General features: G+C 46.2%; 1 protein-coding gene across 2 annotated transcripts in view; it reads left to right on the top strand.

Moving 5' to 3' along the window:
* The window catches only part of LOC146194348 (acetylcholinesterase-like), a 50,902-nt gene that overhangs the window by 5,606 nt on the left and 30,034 nt on the right, over positions 1-15,262 (top strand). Inside the window, exon 1 of one of the 2 annotated variants that reach the window (XM_084597359.1) lies at positions 735-852. The exons of the other annotated variant lie outside the window; for it this stretch is intronic. The gene's annotated coding sequence lies outside the window, so the exon portion shown is untranslated. Of the gene's footprint in view, positions 1-734; positions 853-15,262 lie in introns of those variants that run through there. 2 annotated transcript variants of the gene reach the window in all.

The following is a 15,262-nucleotide window of genomic DNA, read 5'->3' as shown; positions in this document are numbered from 1 at the left end:
ACGTCACACCCCACGTGACACAAAAGCGAGAGAGAGAGACTGGTAGGAGCTGCCAACTTGGGTTTGTCGTTTCACATGGGACGGTTATGTCGAAATCAGCCTGCTAGGACCTTGCCATTCACGTTACCCTTATAGGTCACTAAGGCACGTGCGGGGCCTGATATGGGGGCTGAGGAAGAAAAAGAGGAGAACAACGCTCGGTCACCTGCAGCTAATGCTTTCGCTCAATATTTGGTTCAGCAGCGTTGATCCCTAAATAATCTTTCCCGCCCCTCTCACCCACTTTCCATTGCAGCGCTGTTCATGCGTCCACAGAGCAAGTGTGACAGATTGCGCCTTGCCTTTCCTGTGAAGCAATTTATTATTATTATTATTATTATTATTATTATTATTATTATTATTATTATTATTATTATTATTATTATTATTATTATTATTATTATTATTATTATTATTATTATTATTATTATTGCGCTCTTGGCGTCTCCGCTTGGCGAGACGTACTTCTCTTTGTTCGGGTGTCTTTGCTACGTCGGCAGTGGAGCTCTGATGTCAAGCGCAGCGCACCTGTTGCTTTTCTCCGCTGCTGCGCCTGCCTTATACAATGCGCTGCTGATTAGCGTAGTGTAGCTCTCGCTACAAATGCGAAGCGTGGCCGCGAGGAGGAGGAAAAAACATTTATTTAAACCCAATAACGAGGCACTGGTGATTAGGTGGTCGTGTCCATTTCAGGCGGCCTCCTCAGTCCAGGATGCCGGCAGCTGCTGCTATCCCGTGCGCCCGCTCGATCAGCCGTTGCTGATCTTGCAGGTGTGAGCTAGACAGAGCAGCTTCCCAAGAGGAGACGGTGGGGTGGGGAATGGGCGGGAAGCCTTGCGGCTTTGGACACGCCCATATGGAGTGGTATAGTGTTGATTTGGTGCTGGCGCATGATTGGCAGATCGAAGGGTACCGCGAGGGAAAGAAAAGGTGTTTGTGGTAGAGTTTCGGGAATGTGTGCGTTTGAAGTGGTCGCCAGGTAGTGGCATCTGCTCTGGAGAAGGATTTGTGCGGTGCGGGAAGTGTTCTTCGTTGTCTGCGGTATTCGAGGGTAAGTGCGTACGTGCGTGGTTCTGTGGTGGTTGATAGCTGAGAGCTTGATGATGGCCACGGAGCATCTTCCTCTCCGGTTTCTGTATTAGCTGGTAATCGGCCGTCTTCAGTCTTCCCTCCTGGTGCCCGGTAAGTTAACACGCGGGCGAGCGTGTAGGCGCGCTCGTTTCCGGAAAGAAATGCGTGACCTGGTGCCCAAAGTATTCGAATAAGCGGCGTGTGCGTCTTTTCTTCGCACTGACGAAGAATCGTGGACAGGTTGCGCAAGTCTGCGGCACAAGGGAGCCCCAACAGGATTGGGTTCATCAGGGCTTAAAGTCAGGGGTGTCTCAGGGGGTCCGAGACCCCCCGAGCTTGAAAGTATTATTAAGCAATCTGTGAATACAAAGCAGGCAACCATTTTTTGTTCTCGTCAGTGGTGTAATAGGAAGGTTTCTTCTCTATCGCTTCGACAGTTTCGCAGTGCGTAATAAAAAGAACCAGTAACACGTTCTTAAAAACCATAGATGGAGAAAAAAAAAAGATGTCTCCCCTTTGCATAAAATGATTTGCAAAACAGGCAACCAGCCGCTTTCTCTATTTCTCTCCTTATTTTCCTTTCCGCGAGTGACCGAATCACTACAGAACCCCCTCCCCCCCCCCCCTTCCCTTATATGGAGCCAGACTTTAAGCACTGGGAATAATTATGTTGGCGCCGAACAAATTTTCGCTCCGCCCGTATGCTGGCTGATAATGATACCAATGGGCGAATAAATAAATAAATGTCGAAAGGAGTGTAGACTGCTGATATCGTTTCGTTCTCTTCAAGGATGATGCACTCTCTCGCTGAATTTTGTCGCGCCTGTGCAGCCACTTTCCCTGACGCGTTAGAGTTTAGAGACACTGGTGGTCGAGGGAACGAATATGCGGGTAAAGTTAGAAATAAGCGATTGGGGGATGAAGGAAAAATGTTTATTTCAAGTATGTGTACATACTTGAGGGGGAAGGAAAAAGGCATACCGGCCTGACGAGACCCACCCCCCCTTGGTGCACCTGGCGCAGTAACACAGCGTAACATGTGAAATAAACACACACGTATCACAAAGGAAAATTACCATAGGCCATCAAGATATGGTAACAGAAGTTCAAAAGATACTTTAAACACTCATTAGACACGTTTCCATCTGTGTAAGTTTATGAGGGTTCTGCTAAAAGCATGTCTGCTAATTGTTTCCTGAATAAGAGCTCATTTCTGTATTTATGGATGAGATCTTTTATTTCTTTGCTAGAATTAAGAAGAGCTGTTATCGGTATAACGTAGCTTATGAGCCATAATCTGTTCTTGTTCTGGGTGGCCTGACAGAATAATTTCGTAGTTGATAGTTCTGGTGTTCGACAGTGTCCCCCTATAAAACAATTAGTGATGAGCATGACTGGCAAGCCCCCGTGTAATTAATTTATAAATATTTAATATCTTTAAGCTACCCCAATGTGGAACTGTGGTCTCTAGATATGGAATATCAGAGGTGACTCTAATTGCTTTTTTTTTGTAACAGCAAGAATGATTTCAAATTTGTGTCACTGTCAGATGTGCTACCCCAAACCAGAAAACAGTAGAAGTGCAAAATAAAGTTGTTGTTTTTTTTGTTTTTTTTTTAAGCAGTGTCACGACGCAGCCAGAGTGCGTCGTGGAGAAGGCAGCGGGAGGAAAATAGCGCACGCCGGTCAAATGAGGAAGGAAAGGCAGAGCGGGCTGGACCCACGAAAGGCGCTGTGGGGACGCAAGGAGAAGGGGCGTTTGAGGTTCAGAGGGTACTGTGGCTTGTCCCACAAACGGCGTCGCGCTTCCCGGAAAGACGACGGGAGTTCGGCTCTGCGGGGGTGCCGAGGCTCGGGTTTCTCGGCCGAAACGGCTGAGAAGCGTGTTGTCTTTCGGAGACGCTCTGCGCGCGAGGCGACCATAGAAATAACCAGCACCGCGTATCTGTGTATGTTTCCTTTTTGGCGTAGCTGGCTAGGGCGGCGAGCAGCTGCTCTTGTGTGTGGTGTTATGTTTTGTTTTTCTTTTCTATACGAAGTGTTTAATTCGGGAGAAAGTGGCGGGAAAATTGTTCATTGGTGGTGGTGTTGCGAGGGGGTTGTCATTGGCTGAACAGTAGGTTTTGGCGGGAATTGCTTGAGATCGGGGTGCGGGAATGAAAGAGCGGGGCTTTTACTGGACGGCAGCCGTGCGGGCCAGTCGCGTGTGACTGGTGGTGGCCCGGGGCCGTAGGTAAGAGACAACGTGGATGAAGTAGAGAGGAAGTTCGTGGCGGTGGCCGATAGTGCCTTGTAATCTGAGCGTAATGAAAAGTGCGTTAGTTGTGCTTGTTTTATTTTGATTTAATAAATGTTTAGTTAGCATCGGACGGAGGTCACTCCTTTGATGGACGACATGCGCTCACCTCTGCAGTCGTTAGTCGCAAAGTAGGTCCGGCACGAGGCCCTCCTCTCGCACCCATCAACCGAGAGGGAAGCCCTTCCGCCTACTTAACAATCAGTCGAGGGCGTTCGCGTTTTGTTTGTATTTTGACTACCAGATTGGGAGCATATAGCTAAATTTATTGATGATACCAATGGATCATGTGAGTTTCAACCGCACAGAGTTTATGTGGTCATTCCACAGCAACTTTTCATTAAATATGACTCTGAGGAAACACATAGAATCAGCACGTTGGATGACATTATTTCGGAACATAATACTTTGTTCCATGTCTATGACTTTGTTTTTGGGTTTAAAGGTTACAAACTGGTTTGTTTACATAGTATTTCTAATCTATTAACGTTTAACCAAACAGAGAGCTCGCCCAGCCAAAGACTGCATTTGTTAACTACAGTTTCAATATGTTTCCCACTAAAAAACACGTTTGTGTCGTCTGCGTATAGTATTATTTCAAGAGTGTTGGGCATGTTAACAATGTCATTTATATGTATAAGAAAGAGGAGTGGCCCAAGAATGGAACCCTGCGGTACGCCAATACGTATTAGACCATATTCCGAAGGAACAACATTAACAATAGTACATTGCTGTCTTGATTTTAAATAGCTTGTAATTAATTGGAGCGGAGTACCACGTACTCCATAAAACTGAAGTTTGTTAAGTAATATGCTGTGATCAACTGAATAAAATGCTTTCCTGAAGTCTAAGAACAAGCTGAGCGTAACCAATTTATTTTCAATATTATTCAGTATTGTGTCCTTTATATTTATTAAAGCAGACTCTGTTGATTTTCCTTTCTGAAAGCCTTGTTGCACATTTGTAATGACAGAGTATTTGTCAAAAAAATTTACCAAGCGAGTGTTAATAACTTCTTCGGCAACTTTCACAAACACAGACAGGACACATATTGGACGATAGTTGTTGAGATCATTTTGAGAACCACCTTTATGCATGACTGATATCCTTGCAATTTTCAGCTGTTGTGGGAAAATACATTCTTTGAGCATTGAGTCACAAATATGTGAAAAAAAAAAAAAAACAGGAGCTATGATTGTGCAAGTTGCCTTCATTGTTTGGGCTTTAATGCTATCAACTCCAGCAGCTGAGTTATCTTTCGAGTGCATGATGTACTGCTCGATTCATGATGCTGTTGTGGGGCTGAAATAAATTGTACGCCCTTGATAGTTGGGGAGAAACGTTAACGGGTGCTGAGTGGTGTGTTGTGAATTCGCGCTATCGCCTACTGTCAGAAAGGGCCCATTGAACCTGTTCGAAAGTGCAAGACCTTTGTAGCTATGACCGCCGACAAGAATCTCATGGGGCACTGTTGCAGTTTTCCTGCTCAGGGAATTATTGAATGTTCTCCAGATTTGTTCTGAGTGGTGCTTGCTGTAAGAGCTGCAAGAGCTGCGGATTTATTTTAAACAGGTTCTACGCAACCCCTTCATTCTGAGGCGCGTCCGAAGCTACAGCTAGTGGGCGTATCTTAGATAAGTCAGCTTCACTGCTGATGCGCAATGCACCCTTCGAACAAACACTGTGCGGTCGTTTTGCCATGTGAACTGATAACCCATCTCTTGGGCGCGTCTGCGTGCCAACCAAAGCAGGCGCTTGTTCTGCGGTGTCAGGTCATACAAGCTCACTTTGCGTCACATTATCATACAAGCTGACTCCTGAGCAACTTTTGTTTTGCTTTTTGTTTTCAATTATCTTTCGTTTTCCGCGATACAAACGAATCCAAACGGGTTGCCCACGCTCAGTCTTTGATGAAAGACAATGCAGGCCATGCAGATCTTCTTCTTTCAGCGGAGGAACACCAGTGCTTGTTGCCAACTCGTTCACTTTGGCAAGCAGGCTCTCATTTTCTAGAAATTCAACACCATGAATCTCTAGCTAATTTCTTCGACCCTATTGTTCTAGGTTATTGAGTTGTTCCTTGAGGCGCGAAACTTCTTTTTCTTGGGTGGTATTTTACACGCGTTCAAAGCGAGCCGATATGTTGGAAATGTCTTGCTTTGTCAGTCCATCCAGAACATATTTGTCTGACATGTGCTGTACGGAGACCACGCACTATTTCTTGCATTTCGAGTAGAGAGTCGATCTTTTCCACCAAGGGCATTACGATATGCAATTTTTCATGCATGGCCTTGACATCGGTGGTTAAATCCTGTTCACGCGCGGAAGTCTGCCTAGTGGCCGCTGCGTTCGTTTCTAATTGTGCTTCCATTGGATTGTACTACCATCACTTGTTCTGGCCTTTCATGGTTAACCCTGAACAGTAATTACCGATGCTGTTATTCGAAGCAGGTCAATTTCTTGAGGTATCCGAACCCATTTCAATTTAGTGGCAGCGAAACAAAACAGAAGAGGCACCTGAAAAGCCTGAGATTCGTGCACGCTGTGTTGCTGCTGCTGCCAAAGTGTGAAAAAAGGCAGCAAGATGGCATATTTGTAGAAGAAATGAAAATGTAGTAACTGAAATAACGAAGAAGTTGAGGGATTACTAACAACATTCAAGGTATAAAAAAAAGTCGAGCATGATGGAAACTGCCACCATCCTGGGAGATGTTCTTATATTCCATTCACCCGTCTATGCGATCCTTCCTGCCGATCCTTATTAACTTACATGTACTCTGTTATTCGCTTAACCGCTCAACCCTTAATTTGACATTCTATTGTTTCGCACACACTAATTATCACACACTCGCGATCTGCCACTTTATGTGAAAGACAACCTTATACACGGCCGCGAAACCTTCACAACTGTATTTGATCTTTTTTAGCAGCCGCCGGCATGCGACCTTATCACTGGGATTCTGGCACGCATATCAATTCTGTATTTTTTGTTTGTTAATGCTCGATGTCGCGAGAAGCATCTTTATCAATTTATTTCTCGCGCAAAATGCGCCGAGATCTCTTTCGAAGATCACGGCCACTCGCGTATGCTTCTACAATGTTCCGGGTTGTGCTAGTAACAGTTTGCGACGTTATCTAGATTGTTCTGAGCAGCCTTTAAATTGAGCGTTGACGAGTGTGACGGGCATTCTTTGTTCGACGATCGACGAGCACGTTTGTTGCTATCGCCGCCGCCGAGTTGCTTAGTTCTTTTGCGGGCACAAGTCAGCCCAATAAAGAGTTAATTTGATCACTATCAAGCCTCTCTCTTCTTTTGGTGCCTACGGTCTTGTTACCACTAAGTGACATCTGGTGGAGGTTTTTCCCTACGAGTCCCGGTTTACCCCTTCAAGCCAAGACAACTGTCCTGTTCATGTTACCCTGGGGGACTAGCCAACAGGCCACCGAACCATCCGCCGACTTCAAGGGCCCCAACCCGAACACGGTCTGCTGCCGGACCCCGTTCGATCTTGGAAGGCATCGAAGCTGACAATGGCCCAGCCTACAGCACCGGTTGTTTTCGTCCAACCCCGTGAGTCCCTTGCTTCCATGGACGACCGGACGATGATGCGGAAGACTGGCTCGACCTGTTCGAACGCGTGGCAACTTTAAACTCCTGGAACGACGAAACGAAGGTCAGGCAAGTATACTTTTCTCTTGAAGGATCTGCACGAATATGGTTCGAAAACCATGAGGCAGCTTTGAACGATTGGGAGATTTTCAAGAAAGTTTTATTGCGAAAGCAATACTACTTTCACTTTCAGCTCCTCGCGTGGCGAGGCCGCAGTAGCTACCATTGACCTTTAGCTTGACCTCTGCTATGACGTCATACCATCTGCCGCAAAAACCAGGGGCCCAACTTGTGCCGTCGCGAGGCGAGGCCGCGCGTGGTGGCTGCTGCCTAACTCCGCGGCGGGCGCGCCTAGCGGTGTGACGTCACGCCATCTGCTGTAAAACCGGGCGCGCGGCGCGCCGCCGGCCAGACGTTGCGATGCCGCCTGCCATGAAAGCCGCTCGGCAGAATGCGAAGAGAAAATAACGGCGAGCTACGGAGACCGAAGAAGAGCGTGAAGAGAGACTTTCTAAGCGGCGTGGCCAGTATGCCGCTCGGCGACAACGTGCAGCGTCTACGGGAGTTACGTTTATGAGTATGCTTAACGCAATGGATGACGATACAGAAGGGAGCAGCGTATCTCTAGCTCAAGGTGCAGCCTCGACAGCAGAATCTACGGAAGAATCTATGGACGAGCGTCCTGACTTTATCAGTATGCTAAACGCCATGGATGGCGATACTGCAGTGAGTAGCGTATCTCTCTCGAGAACCGAACGCCGGAACGCGACTAAACGGTAGAGACGTGCCCAAGAAACTGCGGAACAGCGACAGGAGCGACTCGATAAGGAACGTGCGTTTCGGGACAGGGAAAATGAGAGCCGATGAAAACGACGTGCAGAACAAACTGCTAAACAACGAAAAGAACGTCGGATGAAGCAAAGGGATAAGGCTTTGATCAATGCCGGTCTGATGCAAGCTAGCGGTGATGTTGAACAAAAGAGCGTCGAGAAGAGTACCAACGACGTGTGTTTGAGTCAACCACGAGGGACTTTAATCGACGTTTCACGTTTCTTCAAATTGTCCCTTAAACCTACATTTAAAGCACCGGTTCGAGTACAGCCTTACACACCTCGAGTAAGGCCGACCTCGCTTAGTGTTCAGCCGAGAGCACTTGGAACTGGAGGTTTGACACATCCTCATGCACGTAGTAGAGATGGGTTCAACAAGATTGTCGGCACTTCGGTTGCTGCTTCTGTAGGTGGTGTAGCCTTGCAGTCTATAGGAGGTGAACCCACCAGGGGCAGTACAGCTACTAAGAGTGTTTCTAACGTTATCTCTACTGGTGTAAAGAATGCCGTTGCAGCCGGTGCCGGAGCAGCAGTTACGCATTCTGCATTAACCTCGCTTACAGCCAGGTATATCATTGCAGCCACAGCAATTCTCGCATTGCTACTAGTTGTACACAGAATAACCAGGTAATATCGCTGCATAACCACAAGTGCAATCACAAGCACCACCACCAGCAACACTAACAGCTGAACAAAGCGTAGCTACGGTATTGCTTTCGCAATCACCAGGCTTAACCAAGCTAAGCCTTCAGCCAAATTTTTGACTGCATTTTCAAGTGTCCTCCGAAAGGAAAGAGCCCAGGCCCTCCTTTAACCAAGACTTCAACTCCCTAACGAGCCTGTCCTGGCGTACGCTGAGGAGATGAAGCGCCTTTTTCGCCGAACTGACTCTAACATGACCGAATGTGAGAGTGAAATTTTTAATTCGAGGGGTTAAAGAGTCTCTTATGCAGGGCTTGTCAGGAATCCGCCAAAAACCGCGGAGGAATTTTAAATCGAAGCGTCTACCACCGAGAAGACGTTGGACAACCGGATGCGCCACTACGAATGACCACTCGAACCTGTCTACGCAAGCTCCTATAGCAGCGCTTCTGCAAGCGGACAGAGCCTCTGAGACCGCATCCGGGAAATCGTGCGAGAGGAGCTCCGCCGATTGCTGCTATCATCCCAACAACCCCAGGTGGCGACGATCGTGTACGTCGTCCGTGAAGAAGCAAGCCTTGCCAGTCAACTTACCCGTGACGTCACGGGTAAGTTGACTGGCAAGGCTTGCTAGAAGCTGCCATTCGCTGCGGCCACTGAAGCCATGACGTCACGGACACACTTCCGGTAGCTGCCAAAGTCGTCTGCTCGTGCGCTGCTCGAACTCTGTGTGGGCTGTTACACCAGTTACACAGCTCGCCGCCCTTATCGATTAGGTGGCCATTGCCCATTAAGTACAACAACCGAAGCGACGCAGGGATCGGCAGAACGAAGCTGCATTTACAAATATCTTATTTATATAACGTAGTTTCAGGAGTACCGGAGTGTCGTCCGACGAGGCTTCAACAGCACGGTCAAGCACCGCACGATGGCAACACCTCCTCGACCGCCGTAAACACCGCCGCTGTGGCCCCTCCTCCAGCATACCGTTCGCGAACGACACGGCGGATCGTTAGCACCGATGTCCGAAATAAAGCGTGCTAAAATTTGTTGGCGTATGGAATACTGAGCCGAATATCAAGTATGAAGCCCTCGTGAGGATCGCTGACCAGCAGTAAATTGCTGGTAAGAGCGATAGCCGTGATACAAGCTAGTTTCTGCTCGAGCCAGCTGCCGCTGGTGCATTTCGGCTGATTCGATCTGCTCGCACTAGCTATGCGTCGGCAGAGTTAATCCTATAATTATTTTACTATGGCAGGAAATGATTCACAATAAGGCAGTTTCACAAGTAGACGATTTACGACAGCGTTGATCATGTTCCAAAGCGTCGACCGCCGCGGCTTCGAAGCGAAACAATTTAGGCCTAGCGACGACTAGGGACGGTCACGCACGGCGCCGTCGTTCGCCGCGCTCGCGCGCCCCACCCCCGCGGTAATTGTGTAACGTACCACAGCCTGCTCGCGGCATCCCGTGCTGCAAGCGTTGCAAACTCGTGTACTTTCATAGCTAAGGCCGCGCATTTTGTGACGTTCTGCCCAGCAACAACCCGTTCAAACGATACTGCAGGCAGGACAAGGCTTCAGTATGCAGTCGCTGCGCTGTCGGCAGTAATCGAAGACGTCGGGCGGCACCATAATCTATACATCGATCTTTAAACGTGATACAGTGGGCAAATGAATAACTCTGTGAAGCAGACCCGCTCGTACGTTTCGCGCACTCGGGCGCCGACGAGTAGCTTCCGTCAACAGACGCCGTCATAACCTCGGTTAACGACGCAAACCGAGCTTGTCGGTTTGCGATAACCGCGGTTAGTGGTGTAACCATGGTTTGGTCAGCCGTGTAACATAGGGAAACCACGGGTTTGCGGTTACACTAACCGTCGCTGCGCGAACTGGCGAACTCAGGCGTGTGCGAGCGAGGACGGGTTGCCGCGAGTACGCCAGCGAGCGAGCGCACGGCAACCGGAAGTTCGTCGAAGTGACGTATGTCTGGGCGGAGCTTTGAACATGCTTGTATTCTTTATTTTTTTATGGCTCCCTTCGGCGTACGAGTTGAGAGGGAAAATTGGAAGGGTCATTTTTAATCGCCGATATCTCTGGTGTTGCAGAAGCTAGATCGAAAATTTTTGCGGGAGAATGATGGGTGGTTCAATAACTAACAGTGTTAGGGCGTTGTTTATCCTCCTTGGTGACCCCTTTCAGTGGACCTTTAAGTGACTGAGAGCATTCGGTATCGTCGGCGTTTGTTGTGTGCACTAATTCCTCCTAAGGAATAGCAGCGCGGAGACGAAGGACAAGGAAGAAGACAAAACCTGCTCTGACTATCAACTGCAGTTTATTAGAATGAAACATGCAAAATATACTCTTTTCACAACCAAGAGCGCATGTGCTACTCCAACCGCCAAACAGATAACTCAGTCTTTTAAAAAAACTAAGTGATCTGTTTGGCGGTTGGAATTGCACATGCGCTGCGCTCTTGGTCGTGAAAAGAGTATATTTTGCGTGTTTCTGTCTAATAAACTGCAGTTGAGAGTCAGCGCAGGTTTTGTCTTCTTCCTTGTCCTTCGTCTCCGCGCTGCTATTCCTTAGACATGTACCAACTAGCTCAACTCTCAGTTTTATTGAACTAATTCCTCGACATGTCTTAGACGGAATTCGGGGTTTGATAGAGGTTGGTTTGAATTTGTTCTGTTTCCATAGCAATTAAAAGCGGCACGAAGAAATGATGAACATAAAATTCAGAGAAAAGAAAGTACTCTGTGCGGCAGTCCTGTGTGGTTCTCTACTTTGACCTTGTCTTTTAAAGCTGCCTTTCCTCTAATAGAAGAGACAACTGGGCGAGCTTGAACAGTGACATGATGAAAAAACAGCGCTACAGACCTGTACGGAGGTCAAGAACAAACAGGAAAACCGTGTTGCATATATGACTTCTATGAAGCAAAGCGCACGACTAGGCACGAAGAGTCTGTATTTGTTAGGTTTGGTTTGCGGCGTTTAAATTCTCGGAGCGGCATTTGCTTTCACTGGCGCAGTAGTAGTTTCCGTAGGATTCGACCAGTCGGAGTTCTTAAACCTGCACTGGCATCATAATCTAGACTGTCAGCTTCCACTTCGTCTCAAACAAGAAAAGAAGTGCGGCCACCGAGGCTGGAATCATGATCACGCTCTCGAGAACAGCGCACTGGGTCACCACGGTAGGCTGAGTCGATATTTGACAAGGAGAGTGTCACTGGCGTCGTTACAAGTGGTTACGGAATGCTAAATGAACTCTTTTTAAAGCTTGCTGGAAAATTCTGATCGCAGTGAAAGGTATTTACGCGCCATAATGAAGACGTTTGGCTAGAACTGAGAAGAACTGGGCAGGGATAAGCGGAATGTTTCTGAATTTGGGCAGCGAGATACTTAACATACACCCATATCGTGGATATATGAAACTTAACGCTTTAATGTTCCATCTCTAAATCCGTCGCGCCGGTTAAGTCCAGCGTGCTTTTTGGACGCCTAAAGCACCGTAGCCGCTGACGCATTGCGACTTTTAGCGCGTGGAAGATGGAGACGGAGAAAGGGGTGCCAGAGTCCTTCAGTGCTGAAAAAAGGAAGTTCAAAGCTATCGCAACGTGTTCTTTTCAAATGAGTTTTCCCTTACTTTGAAGAAGCAAGGTCGATGATGGCGTCTGTTAGTGGCCCGACCACCTCGGAAAACGTGTAACCTGCTCGTTCGCATAAGCTCGAGTTTGTCTCCCGGGGGTTTGGCACGCAGCCATATTTCCATTACGCTACTCGCGTCCTTGGTGTGGGCAAAAAGATATATATATATATAAAAAAAAAAAAACATTGTCTTGATGGCAGCATCCCTTTCGCCCTGCCAATGATCAGATGCCTTCTTTGCTTCGTATGATTGTTAGACGGTGGTTCTTCTACGACAATAGCTTATTAAGGCCTTACTACGCGGTGTAGACATCGTGTTATTCGAAAATGAAAATTACTTTGGTCAATTGTTCATTTGGTCATTTGCGACTTCGGGAAACCTTTTCATTGTCACACAAATGTGCGATCTTATAAGACACTATAAATTGCATGTTGATTGGAATGGTTTAAGCTAGCGACGGGCCGAGAAAATAGTTGTTCTCGCGCTCTCATTAAGAAGCTAAATCTTCTATGGAAAAATAATGGGCGGTGCTTGAAAAGAAAAAAAAAAGAAAAAAATTGTGGTGATTGCAAAATGTTTTTTTTTTTTTTAAGTCAACATATTGTCACGTACAAATCGTTTAAGCTTTCGATAGACATCAAAAGCTTGCTTCTCATGTTTGCCGTGCGCTCACAATGAGTAATTAAGACAATTCCGAGAACGTTTTTTGCCTTCTAAAATTCGCCCTGCCAACACACAAAAAAAGGTCAGAGTGCCATAGAACATCAACGGCATGCTTCTTGAAAACTGATAGCCAAAAAAGCAAGAAGCCCACGAAGGGAATATCTTGGAATATGTTGTCGTTGCGATTTTAAACAATATGTGAAAGGATTACGTTAGAAAACACTTTTTCAAAAAATCTTCGTAATTCCTGAGTATATTAGAGAACGTTTTCTATAAGGGCCAATGAGAATGCCTTTTCAAAAGAATACGGAAGAGAAGACACATTTCCAGAAAAGCTGCAAATTTGCAACTATATTGTCACGTAGTGGTGACAATATAGTGGTGTGCATAGCGCCTGCAGCTATTGACCAATAAAGCTTTAACAAACCAAATAATATAAATGCTGCGTGATATTAGCGTTTAGAGGCCATTGTACAATACCCAGAAATGTGGCGTAACAAACACAAACAGATATGGCAGAGGATAGCTTCAATAACCAGTTACAAAGGCTTGAGGTGGCTGGTTTCCCGGTTATGGTTATTTGTAGGGTAGCAGAGTCTCTGCTTCACAAAATGAAAGAAAAAAAAAAAGGACTGCAGATAAGTTGAGAAATAAACGCCCTTATTTACATAGAGTTGCGCTCTGCCTGAAAAAGCTGGCAGGTAGGTATGAGGTGCCAGTTGTGTTTTCTGCGCCGAAACATCTGGGTGGATTGTGTGCATTAATAGGGAGGAGAAAGAAAGCACAATGCGATAAGAAGCATGTAAAGAGTTTTATTGGAAGTGTGGTGGGAATGGTTTACGAGATTCCACTGAAGTGCGGTAAAATATATATAGGGCAGACTGGAAGATGTATCAATGGTAGAATAAGGGAACAATGAGAAGTCCATAGAAAATGGGAAGGGGTCAAATTTACCTCTGCACTGTCAGAAGTGCAAGTGTGAGCCATTGTTTAGCAGGCTTAATATTTTAGGAAAGAGGCGGGATAAGATGTCGCGCGAAATTTTAGAGGCGTTCTGGATACAGAAGAAAGAAGACAGATGTATTAGTGAAGCTTCACTGAGTTTACGTAAAAAAAAATTACTTTTACTGAGGAATCTTCTCGAGTAATGCAAAGAATCGAGTTTATTATCGGGCCTAAAGCTGTTATTCTTAGATACCTCTCACGTATTGTGGCCATGTTTGTTTATTGATCCTTTTTCCCTCACGTACGTGTACTTGAAGAAGGAACGCAACAGATTAGTAAGAAAGAAACCGATCAACAAATTAGCGGTGAGGGGGAGGGCAGAAGAGTTCAGGATCTCACTACAGAATAGATATTCGGCTCTAACCTAGGATGGCGATATTACCCTAGAAGCAGTGAACAATAATTTCAAAGATATAATTACTGAGTACGCGGTAGAAGTAGATGGTAGGATAGTTAGAGAAGATACCGGTAAGCTGTCTAAGGAGACGAAATATTTGATTAAGAAACGCCAGAGTATGAAAGCTTCCAATCCAACAGACCAGATCGAATTGGCCGAGATATCAAAGCTAATCAATGAGCTCAAGGTGGCCGATATCAGGAAGTATACAATGGAGAAAATTGAGCATGCTATGAAGAACGGGGGAAGCTTTAAAGCGGTAAAAAAAGAAATTGGGCATAGGCAAAAACCAGATGTATGCGATAAGGGACAAGGCGGGCAACGTCATCATGAATATGGACAAGGTAATCAAAGTAGCCGAGGAGTTCTATACAGATCTCTACAGTAGGTAAAGTAGTCAGGACCATAATGACATTGGCGGTAAGGAAAAACAGACAGACGTTCCAGTAGTCACGAAGGACGAGGTGAAGGAAGCATTAGAAACTATGAAAAGGGGGAAATCAGCTCGGGAGGGTCAGATAACTACAGATTTGCTGAAGAACGGGGGAATATCGTGCTAGAGAAACTGGCCACCCTGTATACGCAGTGCCTGGTGTCATCAACAGTACCGGAACTACGGAAGAATTCAAAAATTATCCTCATTCATAAGAAAGGGGACTCTAAGGACCTTAAAAATTACAGACCAATCAACTTACTGTCTGTTACCTATAAGGTATTTACTAAGGTAATCGCTGATAGAATCAGGACAATCTTAGACTGCAATCAAGCAAATGGTCAAGCAGGTTTTCGGAAACGATACTCTACTATCGATCATATCCATACCATCAATCTGGTGATAGAAAAATGCTTGGAATATAACCAGCCCTTATACATAGCATTCATTGATTACGAAAAAGCATTTGACTCAGTTGAAACCTTGGCGGTGATGCAGGCATTGCGAAATCAGGGAGTAGACGAGCCGTACGTGAGTGCTGGAAGATATATATAGTGGCTGCACAGCAACCATAGTTCTGCATAAAGAAAGTAACAAAATTCCCATAAAGAAAGGTATTAGGCAAGGA

This window comes from Amblyomma maculatum, chromosome 3 (genome assembly GCF_055883805.1).
Source record: "Amblyomma maculatum isolate TAMU_Amacu chromosome 3, ASM5588380v1, whole genome shotgun sequence".
NCBI classification, from domain to species: Eukaryota; Metazoa; Arthropoda; class Arachnida; order Ixodida; family Ixodidae; genus Amblyomma; species Amblyomma maculatum.
Note: the sequence above shows the minus strand (reverse complement) of the source record. Positions and strands in the feature narration are given on the sequence as shown.